We start from the raw sequence: 15627 nt of genomic DNA on the forward strand, positions 1-15627 counted from the left end.
GTACAATTCAGCTAAGATTTCTGCGCACTAGTCTGGGCCGAACACTGATAGGACACCTGTCCCCTCTTCAGTTTCCAATATTTTGTTCCTGATTTCCTTCTAAGCCTTTACTCACAACACCTATCAAATTCATATATTCATGTATCAATTGTCTGGGTATGATAGTTTAGGAATTCTCTAAGACAATATTGGCTTTCTTTACTATGCTCAGCCATTATTCAATTCCAAAGGTACTTGTGTGGTTTTAGATATTTCTTAGAGCAGTAACATATATCCAGTACCAAAAGATACATTAGTTTCCTATGGATGCCATAATTCAAAGCCAGAATCATTAGCATCTTGCTTCAGTGGCCATATTTCCTTCTGCATCAAATCTACCTGGACCTCCCTTTTATGTGGACATGTGTGATTGCATTTAGGTTCTATCTGATTGTAGAACATTTCTCCCATCTCAACAACTTTAACTGTACCTCTGAATTCTTTTGCCACATGTGGTATCATTTATAAGAGCAAGAATCTAGACATCTGGGGGGCGTCGTTATTCAGCCCACCACGTGAACTGTTCCAGGAAACTCTGGCAAGGGAGTGAGGTATTGAGACAGAGAAAAGAAGGAGACTAACAAAGTGCTTATTATTAAACAGACTAATGTTACTGAAGAACTTCAGGGAACACTATAGAAAATAGACCTTCTAGAAGCAGACAATGCCCCATCATTTTGGGATGTCATATTCTTAGAGTGGGTTTTGTTGACCTAGTAAAAGGCCTCATACAAAGAAATACAGGTTCTGACATTTGAAAGTCAGGAAAATATGCACTTAAATGGCACAGGCTGTGTGAAATACAGGCAGGACATTGACAGTATCTTCTATACCCTGAAATGTTTGTATACCTTCCTTACAAAGGGCTTTCCCTTTCTTCTTTCCTCCTGCCCATTATTTCAACCTTTATTTAACAAATATTTATTGTCCACCTAACTGGCATCAGGCACTGAGATACTAGATACTAAGTGTAAACAAAATAGACATTATCTCATGCCTATGGATTATGAAGTCTACTAGAAAAGACAGATGTTGAACATCCAAACACATCTATATATCTAATTCATTGTATATGAACTAAAGCAGCGTTGATCAACTCAGTATTACTGACAGTTTAGATCATTCTTTAATGCTGTCCTTGGCATAATAGGTCAGCATTATTCTTGGCCAAAATGTATCACCAAATATTGTCAAATGTCAAAACATGAAATTATCCTCAATTGAGAACCACTCATCTACATTTAAAAAAAGAAGTTACTTTAAGATACAGTGAAGGGATATAAGTTACAGGGATAATCAAGGAATATCCTCTGACATTGAACCTGAGGATTGACACAAGAATAGGTAATGAGCTAGCCTTAAGCAACTTAGCAAGACCCTGTCTCAAAAAAAAAAATAAATAATTAAAAAGGGCTGGGGAGGGCCTAGCCCCGGCCCACATCCTCCCACACCGACCCTGTGTGTGGGACCCAGGCTCATAGTAGATCCGGGTCTATCCTGCCACCAGCAGACACCCGCAGGAGCTCAAGCTCTGGCACAGGACCACCTCTTATGGCCAGAAGACCACCATAGAATACGTGGGATCCAGGCCCAGGGTAGGTCCAAGTTCACCCCTTCCCACCTGGAGCCCAAGCCTAACCCACTTCATCCTGGGATACTGCAGACACCACCATAGCGTTCCCGATGAAGTAGCCCCTACATTTTGACAAAAGACAGGGCCTAGAAGCAGCTGCATCTCAGAGTAGGCATCCCAAAGTCAGTATAAAGCCCACCATTTCAGACCCATCTCTGTAAGACACTGCATCCATCTTGGGGCATCTCAACTATTATCTCGAGTTACTTCAGCTATTGCTGCCACCATCTTTAGTTGCAGTAGCATACATTGAGGGACACCAGCAGGGACTGGGAGCCCAACATCAAGGTGAGGTACAGACAATCTGCATGGGTACTACAAGAATATAGGGTAGAAACTGTAAGATCTCAGATCCACTCTGCAAGAAAGGAAGATACATAGACAACATGAAAAAACAAGGGAGGAAAGTGTCCCAAACAAGCCAGGACACTATAATAACAGAACCTTTGGACAGCAAAGTTGATGAAATGTCAGAGAAGGAGTTCAGAAGGTTCATAATTAAAATGATCTGTGAATTAAAGAATGACCTAAATGAGCAAAAACTGATCACTCCAACAAAGAGGTAAGAGAGCAAATACAGTAGCAAAAGATGACTTCAAGAAAGACATAGAGACTCTGAAAAAAAAATCCTTGAAATGAAGGAAACAATAAACCAAATAAAAAACTCAAAAGAAAGCATAACCAACAGAGTAGATCACTTGGAAGAAAGAACATAAGATAATGAAGACAAAGTATACAATCTGGATAATAAAGTTGACCACCCAGTGAAGATAGTAAGAAACCATGAGCAGAACATCCAAGAATTATGTGACAGCATCAAAAGAACAAATCTAAGAGTAATTGGGATAGAGGAAGGCACAGAGTTTCAAACCAAAGGAATGCACAATCTCTTCAATGAGATAATATCAGAAAATTTCCCAAATATGAATAAATTGGAAAATCAAATACAAGGGGCTTACAGGACACCAAATTGGCAAAATTACAACAGATCTACACCAAGGCACATTATAATGAAAATGCCTAGCATACAGAATAAGGATAGAATTTAAAAGCTGCAAGAGAGAGGAATCAGATCACGTATAGGGGGAAACCAATTCCTATTATCTCAGCAGATTTGTCAACCACGACCCTCAACGCCAGGAGATCATGGAACAACATATACCAAGCTCTGAAAGAAAATGGATGCCAACCAAGAATATTATATCCAGCAAAACTAAGCTTTAGACTTAATGATAAAATAAAAACCTTCCATGATAAACAAAAGTTAAAAGAATTTACAACTAGAAAGCCTGCACTACAGAACATCCTTGGCAAAATATTCCATACTCTTCAATTTATTTCAGGAAATAGAAAAAGAGGAGTAATTCCAAACTCATTCTATGAGGCCAATATCACCCTGATTCCAAAACCAGGATGAAACTAAAACAAAAACGTAAAAAAAAAAAAAAAATTAAAACAAAAGAAACATGAAGAGGAAATGGAAAACAATGATGAAAATCAGCAGGGGAAGAGATTACACTAAAGGAAAAACTAATCAGAGGGGAAACCAAGTCAAGTTAAATACCAAAAATAAATAAAAATGGCTGGGAATACAAATAATCCAATAATAACCCTGAATGTTAATGACCTAAACTCATCAATTAAAAGACAGACTGGCAGATTGGATTAAAAAAAGACCCAATAATATGCTGCCTCCAAGAGACTCATCTCATAGGAAAAGACATCCATAGACTGAAGGTGAAAGGTTAGGAAAAATCATACCACTCAGATGGACTGTGGAAGCAAGCAGAAATTTCCATCCTCGTATCAAGTAAAGTAGACCTCAAGCTAAAGTCAATCAAAAGGGACAAAGAAGGACACTACATACTGCTCAAGGGAACCATACACCAAGACATAACAATTATAAATATATATGCCCCAACAATGGAGCATCTATGTTCATCAAACAAACTCTTCTCAAGCTAAAGAGTCAAATAGACCACAACACAATAATTTTGAGTGACCTTAACACACTTCTTTCACTACTCAAAAATACAATCAATAACTTAAATTTAACTGACATATATAGAATATTTCATCCTTCAACAAGTGAATACACTTTCTTCTCAGCAGTACATGGATCCTTCTCTAAAATAGACCATATATTATGCCACAAAGCAACTCTTAGCAAATATAAAATACTACCCTGCATTATATCAGATCATATGGAATGAAATTAGAAATCAATGATAAAATAAGAAATAAAAGCTACTACAACACCTGGAAACTAAATAATATGCTACTGAATAAACAATGGGTTGCAGAAGATATCAAGGAGGAGATTAAAAAATGTTTAGAGGTGAATGAGAACACAGATACAACATATTGAAATCTCTGAAACACTATGAAGGCAATTCTAAGAAGAAAAGTTCATTGCCTGGAGTTCATTCCTTAAAAGATGAAAAAGTCAACAAATAAATGACTTAAGATTATGTTTCAAAGTCCTAGAAAAAGAACAAATCTACACCAAAAGAAATAGAAGTTAGGAAATAATTGAAATGAGAGATGAAATTAAAACAAAAGAAACAATTGAAAAAATTGACAAAACAAAAAATTGGTTCTTTGAAAAAGTAAATAAACTTGATAGGCCCTTAGCCTTGCTAATGAAGAGAAGGAGAGAGAAAACTCAAATTACTAACATTATGTAATGAAAAGGAAATATCACAACAGACACTACAGAAACACAGAAGATAATTAGAAATTATTTTGAAAACTTGTACTCCAGTAAAATAGAAAATATCAAAGGTATTGACAAATTTCTAGAGTCATATAATTTGCCCAGACTGAATTAGGATGATATACACAATTTAAACAGATCAATTTCAAGTAAAGAACTAACAGACGACATCAAAAGTCTACCAACCAAGAAAAGCCCAGGACTGGATGGACACACACCTGATTTCTACAAGACCTTTAAAGAATAACTAATACCAGTACTCTTCAATTTATTTCAGGAAATAGGAAAAAAAGGAGTAATTCCAAACTCATTCTATGAGGCCAATATCACCCTGATTCCAAAACCAGGCAAAGCACATCAAAGAAAGAAAACTTCAGACAAATATCTCTAGTGAACATAGATGCAAAAATTTTCAATAAATGTATAGCAAATAGAATACAAAAACATATCAAAAATATAGTACACCATAATCAAGTGGGGTTCATTCCAAGGATACAAGTTTGGTTCAATATACAGAAATCAATAAATGTAATTCATCACATCAATAGACTTAAGAACCATATGGTCATCTCAATAGATGCAGAAAAAGCTTTCAACAAAATATAGCACCTGTCTATGTACAAAACACTAGAAAAACTAGGGATAACAGGAACATATCTTAACATCATAAAAGCTATCTATGCTAAGCCCCAGGCCAACATCATTCTAAATGGAGAAAAATTGAAGGCATTCCCTCTAAAAAATGCAACAAGACAGGGATGCCCTCTTTCACCACTTCTATTTAACATAATTCTTGACACAGTGGCCAGAGAAATTAGATGAAAGAAATTAAAGGGATATGTATAGGTAAAGAAGAACTCCAATTAGCACTATTTACTGATAATATGATTCTATACCTAGTAGATCCAAAAAATTCCACCAGAAAACTTCTAGAACTCGTAAATGAATTCAGCAAAGTAGCAGGATACAAAATCAACACCCATAAATCAAAGGCATTTCTGTATATCAATGACAAATCCTCTGAAAGGGAAATAAGGAAAACTACCCCATTTACAGTAGCCTCAAAAAAATACTTGGGAATTAATCCAATGAAAGAGGTGAACTCTACAATGAAAACTACAGAATGCTAAAGAAAGAAATTAAAGAAGACCTTAGAGGATGGAAAGATCTCCCTTGTTCTTGGATAGGCAGAATTAATATTGTTAAAATGACCATACTACCAAAAGCACTATACAGATTTAATACAAATCCAATCAAAATCCCAATGACATTCCTTATAGAAATAGAAAAAGTCATGAAGCTCATCTAGAAAAATAAGAGACTCAGAATAGTCAGAGTTAAATAGTTAATAGTTAAATCCTTAGCAAGAAGAGTGAAGCAAATGGCATCACTATACCAAACCTTAAACTATACTACAGAGCAATAGTAACAAAAACAGCATGGTATTGGCACCAAAATAGACTGGTAGACCAATGATACAGAATAGAGGACACAGAGACTAGCCCACATAATTACAGTTATCTTATATTTGACAAAGGTGCCAAAAATGTATATTGGAGAAAAGATAGCCTCTTCAATAAATGGTGCTGGGAAAATTGGAAATCCATATGCAAATCCCTATTTCTGACCATGCACAAAACTCAACTCAAAGTGGATCAAGGACCTAGGAATTAAACAGAGACACTGTGTCTATTAGAAGAAAAAGTAGGCCCAAATCTCTATCATGTCAGATTAGGCCCCAACTTCCTTAATAAGACTCCTATAGAACAAGAATTAATACCAAGAATCAATAAATGATAAAAGCTAGTAAGCATGGCCAAACCTAAGTACAAGTAAGGAAAGTGGTTTTAGATGACCTAATATGTGTACCTACAAATAAGGAAGAATCAGAATTTAATACACTTCTTGGCACTTAGATCCATCTCTCAAATTTGGATGAAGAAGAATATAATTTATCTATTTTGATTAACTAATGATAGATAGAAAATGGTTCTTTCTAAGGGTGCACAGGTATAAAATGAATGGTTGTAATATTATATGATAAATTATTTACAAAGTGACCACAATTATTCTATTATCTATAATCTACTCTATGTATCTATACTTTTTTATTTTTTTATTTTTTTAGTTGTAGATGGACAAAATACCTTTATTTTGTTTATTTATTTATTTTTTATGTGGTGCTGAGGATGGAACCCAGTACCTCACACATGCTAGGTAAGCGATCTGCCACTGAGTTACAACCCCAGCCCTGTATCCATACTTTTGAAAATGTGACTTTGAATCTCCTCTCATAAAGACATAATGCCTATATCCTCATCACTTAACTCTGAGTCAGCATTACTACTTACTTGGGGAAATAAAACAGGTCTGGTCCTCATAAGACTGTGTTTCTTCACTCTCACTGGAAACATTTCTGTCATGTCACAAGCATAAGCTAAACAGTACAAAAGAAATAAAACTTAAAAAGTTAAGTATGAGAACCCTGATGGCACATGTTTGTAATCCCAGTGGCTCTGGAGGCTGAGGCAGGAGGATCTCAAGTTCAAAGCCAGCCTCAGTAACTTAGCAAGATTTGCTCAAAATAAAAAGGGCTGGGGGAAGTGTTTCTCAGTGGTTAAACACCCCTGGGTTCAATCTCAGTTACCAAAAATAAATAAAAATAAAAAATAAGCATGAGCTAGGGTTGCTGCAATATGAGAGATGTATTAGACTAGGTTCTCCAGAGAAGAACCAATACCAATAGAACCAATAGGATAGATAAGCAGGTAGGTAGGTAGGTGGATGGATGGATAGATAGATAGATAGATAGATAGATAGATAGATAGATAGATAGATAGATAGATAGATAAAGAAGATTTATTAAGGAACTGAGGAGGCTTAGAAGTCCCACAACAAGCCATTTGTAAGCTGGAGATCCTGGAATGCTGGTAACATGGCTCAGTCCAAGTCTAAAAGCCTAAGAACCAGAAAAGAAGTCAATGGTGCAATTAGTCTGCAGTCAAAGGTCTGAGCGTCTGGGGGTTTGCTAGTGTAAGTTCCAGAATCCCAAGGCTGGACAGCCTGGGTTCTGATATCCAAGGGCAGGAGGAAAAGAGTGTCCTAGCTCCAAAAGAGACAGACAGAAAAATCTTTTTCTCCCCTTTTTGTTCTACCCAGGCCCTAGCTGATGGGAGAGTACCCACCCACATTGAGGGTGGATCTTCCCTACTCAGTACAATAACACATCAACCCCCTTTGGAAACAACACACACACACATACAGAAATAATGCTTATTATCCTCCAAGTGTTCCTTAATTAAGTCATTTGATGCTTGTGCTTTCAGTGTCAAGTAAGAACCAATTGCAGAAACAAAGGTCATAAAGACTTATTCCTTTGTTTCTTTTGTCCAAAAGTTTTATGGTTTTAGCTCTTACCACCATTTATTAACAGGACTGTGCCTTTTCCCCAGTGACCAGTGTTGGTACTCTTGCCAACGAGCAGTTGTATATATATTTCAGTACTCAATTTGATCCCATTGATCTATATGTCCATGCTTATGCCAGTATTACTATCTTGATTATCTTCCGGATGGATTGTTCCTCTTTATCTCTAGTAGCTTTTTTTTTTTTTTTTTAGTTTTAACATACTCATTTTCAGACGTTAGTCTAGCTAATCCAGCTTTCTTGTGGTTGCTGTCTCTATGGTTTATCTTTTGCCATCCCTTTTTGTTTGTTTATTGGTAATGGAACCCAGGGGTGCCCTACAATTGACCTACATCCCCAGCCCTTTTTTATTTTTTATATTGAGACATAGTCTCACTAAGTAGCTCAGGCTGGCCTTGAACTTGCAATTCTTCTACCTCAGCCTCCTGAGTAGCTTGTAGTGCAGGTGTATGCTCCATGAATTTTTATCTTTGACTCTAAAGTATGTCTCCCTGAGACACCTATAGTTGGATTTTGTTTATTAATTCAGTCAGATAATCTGTCTTTTGTTTGCATTTAATATTATTCCTGATACAGTTAATTTTCCCCTGCTATTTTACATTTTGTTTCCTATATCTCATATGCCCTTTTTTTAAAGATTTTTTTAGTTGTGGATGGACACAATACCTTTATTTGTTTTGATTTTTATGTGGTGCTGGGGATTGAACCCAGTGTCTCACATGGTAGGCAAATGTTCTACCACTGAGCCACAACCCCAGCCCCCTCACATGTCCTTTTTGCTCTTATATTCATCCTTTACTACTTCCTTTTGCAGTAAGTGACTATTTTCTAAAGCAGCATTTTAATTCCTTTATTTTTTCACTATATTTTCTTGAGTTACTTCTTTAGTGGTTTCTGTAGGGCTTGTACCATATCTCATCAAAAACAATCTCTAATTTATGTTAATTCCATTGAGACACTGAGCTATTAACTTGTCCTTTATGGTGTTATTGATATACATATTAAATCAATAAATTCTATAAATCCAAAAATACATTGACATAATTAATATTCCATATGATCTTATGTACTTTAAAGAAGCCAAGAGAAGAATAAATAATATTGACCTTTTCATTTGCCATTTCTAGTCATCTTCATTTGTTCCTGTGGTTTCAAGTTACTATCCAGGGTCATTTCCTTAATTCAGTATGACATTGCTCACATCCACTCCCTTTATTTTTTGAAAATATATTACACTTGTATATATTATATAGACAATAATACACATATTATTTTATGTAATTGCTTTTTAAATCAGTTAAAGAAAATAAATATGCTCTAATCTGGTCTTTTGTAGCTGCATAATTATCTTCAACAGTGTACTTTGTTAATATTATTTATTTTTTGAAATTTATGATTTGAATTACTGTCTATAGACATTTGCTTTCAGCCTGAAGAACTTCTTTTCATTTTTCTTCATTCTTCTTTTTTTCTGCTTCTTAAATTAGGTTATCTCAATTGACTTATCAGCAAATTCACTTTGCCATTCAAACTACTGGTCAGCCCTCTATTGAACTTTTCATCTCAGTTATTGTAATTCTCAATTCCAGAATTTCCATTTGGTTTTTTTGTTTGTTTGTTTTTGGTTTTTTTTTTTTTTTTTTTTTTTTTTTTTTTTTTTTTTTTTTTTTAGAGTGGAAAGTAGAAGCTTTATTAAAGGACAGTAGAAAAGACTTCTCCCCGGAGGAAGAAGGGGACCCAATTGGTAGAATCCTCCATTTGGTGCTTTGTACTTTCTATCTCTTTATAATCACAGCCTTGAGGTGTTTGTTAAATTCCTCATCTAAAATAATCCAACCAGTCACTAAACAAAGAAGCAAGTAATAACAAGTACTTGGTGGGGGGGCAATACCCAGAGTTGCTGCGATATATTATCAAGGATTTCCATTTTAAAAAATATATATATATATATTTAATATGCTCTCACAGGCAGTTTCTGTTGCCTGTTTTTTTCTGGTGTACATGGGTCATAATTTCCTTTTCTTCGCATATCTCATTATTTTTTGTAGCAACTCTGGGTATTGACCCCCTTCTCCAAGTGTTTGTTATCAATTGCCTGTTTATTGACTAGCTGGATTATTTTGGTGAAGTTTATCCTGCCCCCAGTGCAATGTAAAACCTTTGATGTTATTCGGTAAGGAGCGCAGACTTGAGTAGGACCACAGTCACCCTGGGATGACACTGGTTTGACAGAGCTCCCTTTGTCTGTTTCCCTGACAAGCCTAGCTGTCTAATTCCAGAATTACTGGCTGACTGCTCTATTGTTCTTCACAATGTCCTGGGGCAATTGCTTTCCACTAGACTTTCACTGTTTTTGAGACTACCCTAAGCCTTGAATTTTTCCATTCTTTATTGCAAACAAAGTCATGAAATTCAGAGTTCTTTGTTTTATGGCTTACTTCTCTTCAAAGACAAAATCTCTGAGCCTTGATTCTAGAGCTGGGACCAGGGGCAATGGCACAATATTCTCAGAGTAACACGCCTATTATAGGAGCTAAGTACCTGTAAAAGGAAAGAGTAGCTTTGGGTCTTCTCAGCTTGCCTCTGCCAGAGTGGACCACACATGGATTACAACCCATGCAAGGATGATCAGGTCCCAGTATACTCAACGATGCCACATCGAGAGTGGAGCTTCCATTCCATGAGTGAGGCCTGAGAGGAAGAAGGAATTATAACAGTGTTCCACTTTATGCTATAGCCCTTGCTGCTCTGCCACTGTGCTTTTTTTTTTTTTTTTTTTTGGTACCAGAGATTGAACCCAGAGGTGCTTGACTCCTGAGCCACATCCCCAGCCCTTTTCCCATTGCTCAGGGCCTCACTAAGTTGCAGAGGCTGGCTTTAAACTCACGATCCTCTTGCCTTAGCCTCCCAAACTGTTTGGATTACAGGCACATGCCTTTGAGCCTGGCTGCAATTTCTTTTTAAAAGGACATGTTTCTCTTCCTCTCTGTCCTCCTCCCTAATCTCTCTCCCTCCTCAGGGAAACAGGATTACCTTTCTTCCCCATCCTAGGCAGAGTAATAGAGTTATGTCCTTGAGCACACACCCATCACAGACTTGGGGATGGCACCCACAAGATCTCAGAAATTATTATCTCCCAAATTAACAAGTGAATTACAACTCCAGAGAACACATGGAATGTAGCCTTCAAATCACCTCTTTAAAAACCCCTGTTCCCCCTGATGGGCAGAATCACAGCCTCTAGGACAGGAGTCTCCTGGGTTTCTCTTTTGCTAGCAAAGCAATAAAATGTCTTTTCTTTTTCTCAAAACTGTGTCCTCCTTATTGGATTGGGATTGGGGACAAAGACTGAGCTTTGGATAGCAATCTCCGATCTCTTAGACACACTACCCAGAAATTTGCTATAGCAACAAGTGGCTGGGGGCAGGATAAAAAATGCTGGTGTCTTGAATTCTCCTAAAAATAGCCCTAATAGAAGGTAGAGGGGGAAGGATTTCTGTGTTCTTTGTTGCACAAGGCCCTGTGGGAGTTTCCATTTTGCAAAAGCAGGAAGAGAGAAAGAAAGACTCAATCTCAGTTCAAATATTACAGAATCTTAACTCTCACAGGTTTTTGTTGTTGTTTTATTGTTTGGGTGTTTTTTTTTTTTTTTTTTTTTTTTGTACCAGGTATTGAACTCAGGGGTACTTGACCACTGAGCCACATCCCCAGCCCTATTTTGTATTTTATTACAGACAGGGTCTCACTGATTGCTTAGCACCTTGCTAATGTGCTGAAGCTGGCTTTGAACCTACAATCCTCCTGCCTCCACCTCTGGAGCCACTGAGATTACAAGCATGCGCCACTGCATCCAGCTCTCGCTGTTTTTTTACTGTTATTTTATTTTTATTTAGTTTTTACTAGTGCATTATAATTACACATAATTGTGGAGTTCATTTTGACATATTCATAAATGTTTGCTCCATTTCAATTCCCAGTACTTCCTCTTTTCCTCTCCTCTCCGTCCCCCTCACCTCCTTCCTCTACTCTATTGGTCTTCCTTCTATTTATCTTTTTTAATTGATACATTTTCACTAAGTTTTAGTAGATTTTCTTGAATAAGTATTTCTTCATTTGCTGTTTGTCTTTAAGACCATTTCTAGAGACTTTAAATGGTTGTTTAAGATTTATGTTATACTGGGCATGGTGGCACATGCCTGTAATACCAGGGACTAGGGAGGCTTAAGGAAGGAGCCAACATTAGCAATTTAGGCCCTAAGCAATTCAGCAAGACTAAGCAATTTAGCAAGACTCTATCTCAAAATACAAAATAAAAAAAGGTTGTGGATGTGGCTCAGTGGTTAAGCTCCCCAAAATTAGAAAACTTACAGGGTAAAAATGGGAGTTCATAACCCATTTGAATCAAAGTGTGAAGTATGATATATCAAAAACTATGTAATGTTTTGAACAACCAACAATAAAAATTTAAAAAAAAGAAAAAAAAATTCAATGAATTAAAAAAAAAGAATATTTTAAAAAAAAGAGCCCACAACTCAGCTTGAATTATTCTTTATCAAACATGGAATATAATCAGGTGAATTTTTCTCTAACATGAAAGTGTATTAAATAAGTTTTATGCCTTTCCCACTAACTGTAGTGTTCTAGGCTACATATGTTGTGATACTAAATATTATATTCATGTTTTAGGACTGTTAAAAAATTTAGAAACTTTCATTTTTTTCTTTCACTCTTTCTGATTATCAATTTGAGTTCCCTAAAATTTGTTCCAAAGAGTACAGATTCATGACCCAGCTATCCCTCTCCTTGGTCTATACCCAAAGGACTTAAAAATAGCATACTACAGGGACACAGCCACATCAATGTTTATAGCAGCACAATTCACAGTAGCTAAACTGTGGAGCCAACCTAGATGCCCTTCAATAGATGAATGGATTAAAAAAATGTGGCACATATACACAATGGAATATTACTCAGCAATAAAAGAGAATAAAATCATGCCATGGAGTTAGAGAACATAATACCAAGTGAAGTTAGCCAATCCCCAAAACCCAAATGCCGAATGTTTTCTTTGATATAAGGAGGCTGATTCATAGTGGGATAGGGAGAGGGAGCATGGGAGGAATAGACGAACTCTAGAGAGGGTAGAGGGGTTGGAGGGGAAGGGAGGGGGCATGGGATTATTAGTGATGGTGGAATGTGATGATCATTATTATCCAAAGTACAGGTATGAAGACATTAATGGTGTGAATATACTTTGTATACAACCAGAGATAGGAAAAATTGTGCTGTATATGTGTAATAAGAATTGTAATGCATTCCGCTATCATATATAAATAAATTTTTTTAAAAGAAAAAAAAGAAAACTTTGATTTATAAAAACATTTGAATGAAGCTTAATTCCAAAAATAGCAAAAAAATAGCCATTTTCTGCATTATAGAGAAAAAGTATTGTCACAATTCACAGTGGCAAGCAAGACTTAAGATATGGCTTTAATTAATAGGATCCATCATTACATTTGAAAATAATCATTTCATGAAAACTCAACTTGCTACAGAGCAAGATCCCGTTTTGCCAGACATTTTGGCCAGAAAGTGAGAGAAAAGAGAGTGGTATTTTCACATCTAAAAACATCCTTACTTCAATTTCCAGAGTCTGAAAATATAGACTATCTGAGATGCTTTACCCATGATGCAAATAAAATGTCAAAATCACTGAACAGGAAATTAATTGCATTTAACCACCCATAGAATTTTCCAATGAAGAGAGCTAAAGAATCCAACAGCACTCTACCCTGAATTTCTTCCATCTTTTCTTGACTTCTAAGAGCAGCCACTCCTGGGATCTCTCAGTCTGACAATTAACTTCTTTACTACAACATATTCAAACTGTTTTTAAAAATAAAATCTGCAGCTAAATGTTCTGTGCCCTAGGAAATGCTAAGTCTAATTTTTGATTTATAAAGACCTTAATTACAACAACTAAAAAAATGTTGTAAATACCAGCATGTCAGGGAAGAAGAATGACCAAAAATGAGGGGAAAATAACTATTCAGGCAAACACACCTGCTGACCTCTGGCACCTGGGTCAGCAAGGAAGCTAGCAAACCCAGTTCTCAGGAGCAGACACTTTAAATCAGTGATAATAGATTATTGCAACAGGCTGGTTCACATTTCTAAAACAGTCTGAGAAAGTAGCTTCAAAAATATCTATCTAATTGGGTCTTGCCTAAAGGTGAAATAATGATATATTTCATATGCATATATTTCACTGCACAAACTTCATGTATAGCTGGGTGTAGCGGCGCATCTACTAAGGAGGCTGAGGCAGGATTACAAACCAGAAGCTAGCCTCAGCCACTTAGCAAGACCCTGACACAAAATGAAAAATAAAAAGGATTAGGGATGTCGCTCAGTGGTAAAGCATGCATGACAGGGCTCAATCCCTAGCACTGCAAAACAACAACAACAACAACACTTCACATAATTTATGCTTAAGTTAAATATGTACCTTTCCTTCTTATCCTGCACCTCCACTTTTAGCCCAGCTACTTCCCTTTTATGGTGGGCAAATTGATTTGGGTCCTTAAAGATCCAGATCAAGCTGGGCACAGTGGTGCATGCCTGTAATCCGAGCAGCTCAGGAAGCCAAGACAGGAAGATCATGAGTTCAAAGCCAGCCTCAGCAATGTAATAGGCCCTAAGTAATTCAATGAGACCCTGTCTCTAATTAAAATGCAAAATAGGGCTGGAGATGTGGCTCAGTGGTCGAGTGCCCCTGAGTTCAATCTCTAATACTCCCACACCCCCCTCAAAAAATTCGCATGGTTAATAAAATAATTGTAAAATATTTAAAATCTAGACACTAAAGGTATTCATTTTGTGGCAGTGGCAACATGAGAAGAGTTGTTTATTATTTGTAGAACACAAATTCTTCATTACTGAGAGTCTTTTAGATCTCTAGGATGCTTTTCTATTAAAGTCAAAGACAAAAAAAGCAATGTAGCTTCTGTGGCTGAAGACTCATGAGATGATCAGTTATTGAAATGGAAAGTGACTCACATGTCTCATTCTCCCTTCCCATAAAAACAAATGTGGATACTATAGATTATAGTGTTTTCTTCCGGTTTCAGCCAGCATGAGCATGGTAGCTGCTTGCAATAGGGAATGTGGGAAGCTAAGGGGGTATTTGAAAACATTGACACCATCTACTCTACAAAGAGCTCCCATAGTCTACCAGGCCTCCTAAATATTAACACTTTCTCATGCTTGCTTCCTTGTTCTCACTGTCTTTCTCACTGTTTGTTTGTTAATTGTTATTGTGGTAAAATTCACTTAACATAAAATTCTCCATTTTAGATGGCAATTCTGTGACCTGTAGTACAGTCACAAAATTGGGCAACCATCACAACCACCTAAGTCCTTTTTCTCATCTCCAAAGGGAACCCTTTACCCAACACGTCATTTCCCATTCTTCCTGTTCCCCAGCCCCTAGCAACCATAAATCTTCTTTCTTGTCTTTATGGAGTTACCTATTACGGATGCTTCATAAAACTAAAATCATTTAATATGTAACCACCATTCTGCTCTGTTTGTATATATTTGACATTTTTTTAAGATTCAACATCTAAGTGAGTCATGCAGTATTTTTCTTGCCATGTCTGGCTTTTTTCACTTAGCAGAGTGACTACATTTAAGTCTTTGATCAACTTGGTGTTTCACCATAGACACAATTTTATGAGAGTAAGCCTACATTGCACTCTCTAGTACTAAATGACAGCAGGTACAGGGGTCCTTGTTTTCTAGCCACCACTGA

General features: G+C 36.5%; 1 protein-coding gene across 4 annotated transcripts in view; it reads right to left on the reverse strand.

The window, feature by feature from the left end:
* Sytl5 (synaptotagmin like 5) overlaps nucleotides 1-15627 on the reverse strand; it is a 241552-nt gene that overhangs the window by 155564 nt on the left and 70361 nt on the right. For 2 of the 4 annotated variants that reach the window (XM_078034972.1, XM_078034971.1), the window contains exon 4: nucleotides 10356-10505. The exons of the other annotated variants lie outside the window; for them this stretch is intronic. The gene's annotated coding sequence lies outside the window, so the exon portion shown is untranslated. The remainder of the gene's footprint in view (nucleotides 1-10355; nucleotides 10506-15627) is intronic. 4 annotated transcript variants of the gene reach the window in all.

The sequence above is a fragment of the Ictidomys tridecemlineatus genome, chromosome X, assembly GCF_052094955.1.
Source record: "Ictidomys tridecemlineatus isolate mIctTri1 chromosome X, mIctTri1.hap1, whole genome shotgun sequence".
In the NCBI taxonomy this organism is placed as follows: Eukaryota; Metazoa; Chordata; class Mammalia; order Rodentia; family Sciuridae; genus Ictidomys; species Ictidomys tridecemlineatus.